This window comes from Palaemon carinicauda, chromosome 40 (genome assembly GCF_036898095.1).
Source record: "Palaemon carinicauda isolate YSFRI2023 chromosome 40, ASM3689809v2, whole genome shotgun sequence".
In the NCBI taxonomy this organism is placed as follows: domain Eukaryota; kingdom Metazoa; phylum Arthropoda; class Malacostraca; order Decapoda; family Palaemonidae; genus Palaemon; species Palaemon carinicauda.
Window position 1 is genome coordinate 57,944,391 of NC_090764.1, and position 7,500 is coordinate 57,951,890.

The 7,500-nt window shown below is 33.2% G+C and overlaps 1 protein-coding gene across 9 annotated transcripts in view; it reads left to right on the top strand.

Moving 5' to 3' along the window:
* The window catches only part of norpA (no receptor potential A), a 753,920-nt gene that overhangs the window by 586,366 nt on the left and 160,054 nt on the right, over window positions 1-7,500 (top strand). The window lies entirely within an intron of this gene.

Consider the following 7,500-nt stretch of genomic DNA (forward strand, 5'->3'; position numbering starts at 1 on the left):
ATGTTTACAGGGTTTCTGTATTTTGTGGTGAATAATATCGCTGATGACGGACAGGTTCCTGTATTCCTCCTAGTTCCTAAACTGTATAGCCTAGTCAAAGATTTTGTGAGTCCTTTGGTCCCTAGTGATTACTTTTGAACATTTGCTCACAGTACATGATAACCATTTTAAGCCTTAGGTGATCGTAATATATAGGCATTTCAAGTTTTATAGGGGATATCAAGAACAACTAGTGGCTATTGTGAATTTGGTGACATGATAAAGAAGTTGCTATGCTATATGATAAGATTAGTTATGAGTCTTAAGGAGGTGGGTACCCAGCGTAATAATTTTACAGTAAAGAATCTCACTTTTACCCGTGAGGTAGAGATTTCTATTGCCCGGGAAGCTGCAGATAAGATGTCAGAGAGTTCAGTCTGAAATTGAATACTCACAGTCGAGTGGTAAATGTTGCGGAAACTACTAGTGCTAAGACTAACTTCCTCTCTAGGCAGAAGTATAAGCAGAGTGGAAAGGAGAAAGATAAGAAAGGTAAAAAGTCTGAAAAAACTTTTAGTGGGTGTGGAGAAGCCACTGGAAGAGTGACTGTCCATGCAAGAATTCTGAAGGTTACTTGTGTAAGCATACAAGGCAATTTGCCGAATTTTGGCTCTACTAAACCTTCAGGGGAGTTTAAGGCTGTAAGTTCTAGTATAGAGGTACTAGTTTATCTGATTTAGATCCTTACTATGTCGCATAAAACTGAATGATATTGCTGAAGTTAAATTTCACGTAGACACAGGTGTTTCCGTAATGCTATGGCCCATATACTGTCTTCAAAGAATGAATTAAAAATAATATATGGAGGTTCTAAAATTCCTGTATGTGGGGAGATATGGATGAAGATTAGTTACTAAGAAAAATCTTTACGAACCAATCCATGGTTTTTATTAATGATTGTGGTCCTAATCTATTATTACGTGATTTGTTGCAAGCCCTAAGTATTAGCCTTAGCAGCATAGCTGGTAATTTAGTTCATGTTGTTATGGATTATTCAGTGGTGGCCAAGTTTCCTGGTGCATTAAAAAAAAAACTTGGAACTTTCTGAGAAATGGAAGTTTCATTTCATTTGATGGAGTCTGCATTGCTTGAATGTTCCAAAGCTCATGATGTCCCCTATGCTACTTGTGCTAAAGTTGACACAGCTTTAGATAAATTGTTATAGCAGGGTATAATTCAACATATTGCACACTCAGATTGGGCTGCACCATATTGTACCATTACTAAAAAGTGATGATGCTATACGTAAATGTGGTGATTATCCATTAACTGTTAACCAAGCTACTAATGTTACGGCACACATTGTACCTAGAGTCGACTACCTTTTTCTACTTTGGTTTGTGGAATTTTTTTTAAGCTAGACATGACTAATGCTAATAATCAGATATTGCTCAATCTTAAGTCTCATCGCTTGACTGTTATAAATAGACACTGTGGTTTGTCCTAATAACAGTTTATTTTTCGGTGTAGCTAGTGCTCTGGGAATATTCCAGCCAGTCGTAGACGATTTGATAAGAGGTATTCCAGGTGTATGTGTATTTTTACGACATTTTAGTGTCGGGCTTTAAACTCGTGTGAGCATAAGAAGCATCTCTGAGGGGGTTCTACAAAGATTAAAGATTGTTGGACTCAGATTGTATCCTACTAAGTACCCCTTTTATGTTGATAGTGCAGTATTCGAATTGTACAATACTAATCACTCATCAGGATTAAAGCCCACTAAAGTACATATTTAGAAAAAATGTGCTGACTTCTATCCGATGTTTTTACTTACTTGAAATTAAGAGATGATCTCCTAGATGATGTTATCATGGATTTTAAGAAAAGCTTAATATTTATTTTAAAACAGGAAAAATCCTAAATTTATTCTTTGACTTATACTGGACTATCATTGCATGTTTTTATAGTTTGATTAAAACTCATAAACCAGGAAATCCAATGAGATCAATTATCAATGCAACAGGATCTATTGATTATGAATTATCTAAATATTTAGTTAAAATACATTTTTCTATTTTAGGAACTTTCAATCTCTTATATAAAAAAAACGAATTTGATCTTTGCATGAATTACAAAATGTGGACGTAACGTTTAATCACAGATTAGTCTGCTTTGGTGTCACTTCGTTATTTACAAAGGTGCCTGTTGATTATTCTTTGGATTTCTTGTCTCGTATTTTAGATGCTTGCGAGTTAACTTTACTAACCCTTACTGTTACTGAACTTTTTTTATTTGTGTATTAAAAAGCGTAAATTTAGTTTTAATGGCGATTACTATGAATAAGTGTTTGGTATGTATAAGGGTAATCATTTGTTTCCTCTTTTATCCTACATACTGTATATATGTAGCTTTCTTGTGATAACTTAATACGTTCAGTTTGGTCCTCCCAAATTTATTAGTATCGTTATGTTAATAATGTTCTTGGTATTCTAGAAGATGATTTTAACCAAAAGGGTCTGTTGCAATTATTAATTCATTGGCACTCTCAGAATTTATTATAGAAAATGAAAAAATAACATTATCCCGTTTTTAGATGTTTTCATTGATAGACAAGCAGATAACTTTAAATATCCCATATATAAAAGGCCTACCATTAGCTTTTCATTTATACATTTCTATTCAGGGTATTCTAAAAACAAAAAGTATTCGGTTTTTCCCTCTGTGTACCTTAGTGGACTTAGATTATGCAGCCCTGAGTACATAGAGGATGAATTTACTGAAATTGATGAAATTGCCACTTATATACTTTATTTCCCATTTTTTAAAAAAAGAAATAAATAGATATAAGGGTAGTATTTTTATATATTTATAATCTGAAAAAAATATGTTGATTAATAATAGTTCTCAAATTAATGTAACTTGTTTTATGGCGGCCAAGGCATCTCTGTCAGAATAATATAGCATAAGATGGCCGTCTCTAGGGGATCTGTTAATAATGCCTTATCCTCCCACTGGCTAGGATTAACTTATAGAATCGGCTACCCAAAACCGAGTAAAATAGTCCATGTTAATGACTACCTAAACAAATATTTTCGAATCCCTTTTAATTGCCTATGCCATAGGTCACGATTTAAACCTTAGCCACGGTCTATTTTTCGTTACTCTTGTATTACCTTCTTTTCTAAAATTTGATTTATCTGAAATCATCAAGAAACTGACACCTGAGGGATCCCATTCTCCTGTATAAATACAATATCTTTGTATATTTATTCTCATTGTGAGTGCGCCTTAATCTATATCACTCCTATCAAGTCATTTAATTTTCCCTTTGTGGCTATAATACATATTTTCATGCTCACGTGTTAGCTTTCGTGAAATTATATATATATATATATATATATATATATATATATATATATATATATGTATGTATATATATATATATATATATATATATATATATATATATATATATATATATAAAAAGATTATGTCTATGTATTTTTTCTCCACACTAGGCAGTTTCTCACACCAAGGGGTGACTTCGAAGAAAATAGATTCTGGAGTAAAAATAATAATTCTCACATCTAAGAGAAAAGCCCATCAGTAATGTATCAAATCCCCTCACACATTACACCATTCACCTATATTTTTCATAAAGTATTTCCATCAAATATCCAATCTAATACCACCTCCCTCGTAGCAATTCTGAATTTTACACTTTTCCAATAACTGTATGTCCATCATTTTAACATGATCGAACCATCTCTATCATTATGATGTTCTTTTTATCTATGATGATATTTTTATCACTTGTGTATCTACACATTTCTCATCCCACGAAATCTTTTTACACCTTAGTTCCTTCCAATACCTTCTACATTTCTTATGTGTTCTCTACATCCACACTTCACTCCCATGAAGGAGAGTTGGTTTGACTATCACTTCATACATAACCGCCTGAACTTCATGAAGAATTTTTAATCTGTTGCGAATCATATTCCCTCATCTTGCTATTGGCCTTGTTTCGCTTTTTCTGTGACTCGCCTCTTCTCTCAGATTTCCATCATTTGTTATATTCAATAAAAGATGCCTGTCCAAATGAACTACATCAATTCTTCCACCTTCCTTACTAATATTCATTGTTTCATCTCTCCTGCTTCCGTTTATACTCTACTTATCTGAATCCTGCTCACATTTACTCTCAACTTTCTCCTCTTGCAGAAAATTTCATACTCTTACCCACTTTTAGTTTCTCTTTACTATCCCCAATCAACAGAGTATTATCTGCAAACGTCAACCTTTCCAGATCCCATTTACATTAATATTCGTATGCTACAACTTTTCACCTACACTTTCTGTCCCATTACTGGGCTGGCATGGAGACAGCTCTCACATGTCACATACACACACACGCACACACACATACATACATGCATACATACATATACTTTAACTCCAAATATATGTTGGGGTCTGTGTATTCAGAAATTTATTAACTTTGTATTTTTTTACCATCTTTGTCGAGTTTGTTTTCTGTTGGGAAAAATCAGGAACGTTTGGCCGTTCCTAATTTATGAAAACCCTTATGGAATTACAGTTCTTTTATAAAAATATTTGTGATGTAAAGGATACATCAATGTTCAGAAATATATTTACCTGATGCTCGAACAATGGATTCATTCTATTTAATCAGATTCTTGTATATGCCGCGCAAATTTAAGTTTTTTTTTTTTTTTTTTTTTTTTTTCAGAAGGGGGTCACACATATTCAATTAAATTGTTCTTAGTAATTACCTATATGTTCCAGATTATTTCACTTGAGCTCTTTAGAAGCAATTAATCATCCCCCCATTTTTTAGACAAGAACTATTTAAGGAAAGTGGGTTTTTTAATTTTTAATGAAAGGGGCCTAATTTTCAAGCACGTCCTTGAGGACGTAACAGTCAAATAATAGGGCTGTGTGTAAGGGTAAGTAATAAGATCTCCAAACACTGTACTCTCGAAAGCTCTTTCCCAACATATTGAAAGTAAGATAATATAAAATAAAGATACATTTAAAAATTTTTTGGGTAATTATATCTACTAGGTCGATTTGATGTACGTGGATATAGTGGATTGCCTTAAAAATACCACATCTTAGAAGTTATTGGCACCTTTCATGTGAAAGTGGAATTGAAAATGTTGAATAGAGACCATGTCTTTTCAAAGCCTTTTTCTGATTTTAATAGCAACACAATAGTTCAAGAGTATCCATAACGGTTATTAAACCTTATTATTGCATTTAGTTTTTGTGTATTTGATGTCGGAAAATTTCAACAATATTTTTCGCATATGATTATGCAATTTCAAGGAATTGGAGTTATGTTAATTCTGTGTTAATTTTATAAGTAAGCAATGTAGATCTTGATATCCAGCTCGATGTACATTATCAATGTTTAGGTGACATGTGTAAATAATCTCTCTCTCTCTCTCTCTCTCTCTCTCTCTCTCTCTCTCTCTCTCTCCTTTCATACAATTTTTGAAAATTTCTATAACACGTAATTTACTGTTGTTGCTGCTTCAAATATTTTCGCATATATCAACCACGTAGTATATAGTTGAAATTGATATATCTGCAGAATTATTATAGCCACATTCTAAACGCTTTGTCAGCAACAATCAGGTACATATCTTTACAGCTAAAGGGAGGGAATGAATTACCAGGGAGTAATTTCAGTCAAGTATACCATTACAACCATGGTATTATAGCCGAGGGAACTTTCTTATTGATAAACTTTTTGGACAATTATGTAGAAAAGTCACACACACACAGTTTATGGACGTGCTTGGGGAAAGACTACCTAGGCCATTATTTATTAATCGAAGCTGCCTTTACCGAGCGAGTACCTTTAACATGAACTACGTGATAGTTACTGCAGACAGTACTTCAACTCGCCCAGTTGCTCTTCATACACATCAAGGTAGTAACATATGAACTTTGTTAGCGCTCTCTCTCTCTCTCTCTCTCTCTCTCTCTCTCTCTCTCTCTTTCTCTCTCTTTCTCTCTCTCTGTCACACACACACACACACACACACATATATATATATATATATATATATATATATATATATATATATATATATATATATATATATATATATATATAAATATATATATATATATATGTGTGTGTGTAATGTGTGTATGTATATATGTTTATATTTGTATGCATACAAATGTATACATATACATACTCTTTTTACCATGTATGAAATGAAAATTCTAATGCTAGCTAGTCTATATATATCTATAGAGTTTTTTACGTACATTGTGAAAAGAAGGTTACGAATTTAATAAAGAAGTATAATGATTAGGAGAAATTCGGAAGCGAAAAGAGAAGTCAGCAGAAGGAATGAATTCACATCTGTTGTTTTCCATGCAATGCCTATGTGAAAGGTGAGACCATTTTTGGAGATGGGAAAGGGTGCACAGTTAGGACAAGCCTTCCTTTAAAGTTTAGTATTGTATTCATATGGGAGCGCTTAATATCATTTACTTGGTATGTGCATTTGAATGTTTGAATAGGTGCTGCCTTTATGAAATAGCGCCAGTTATGTGATAGTGGGCTAGTAACTAAACGTTACTAATTTTCTCACTAGCATTACGACGCCATTTTCCTTGATCGCCCAGCTGATAAGATCATCGATTGTGTGTTGTGAGCTGGAAACTGCCATCAGTTTTTACTCGTTTTGTCTCTTATCAGATAATGAGTTTTTATCACTGAGTCACGAGAAGAATACACACACAACTTATTACAATGCTCCTACTCACGCCATTCTCTCTCTCTCTCTCTCTCTCTCTCTCTCTCTCTCTCTCTCTCTCTCTCTCTCTCTCTCTCTCTCTCTCTCTCTCTCTCTCTCTCTCTCATTGATTAGACACAAATAATTGTCTTCCTTGCCTTTGCATTCAGTGATAGTTTAACATCAACGAGGAATAGAAAGACATTCACGTTTGTCATTTGTAATTACCATTATTATCTCTGTTTTTGTATAATAGATTACAAGCTAGAGTAACACAAAGAAAAAAAATTTTTTTTTCACTAACTATTATTCTGAATATACGCCATATCAACTCCGAAACCCTTTTTAACAAATAATGAAAATGGAAAGAACTTGTGTTAGAAAGTTTTTCTGTTAAAAGTGACTTTGAATTTTCTCTTTCGTTTACTTTAGTGAAATATACTTTAGAAATCCAAGACCCAGATGAGAAAATCAGGTACGATATCGTTTACAGGGAATGTAAAAGGCCAGAAATATAGGTCCTGGATGATAAAAGGAAGGAGAAGAGGTAATATATCTCTGGATGAATAGGAGGGAAATATATTTTAGTTGAAATCTTATACGTTGAGACTTCATATACTGATTTTAATTCTAGTTTTATGTGAGAGTTTTTTCCTATCATCTTTACAATCTGAAAATGTCGCGGGTACGGTGTACAAATACACAAAATATAGTAGGCCTATGGCAATTTACTAGATTT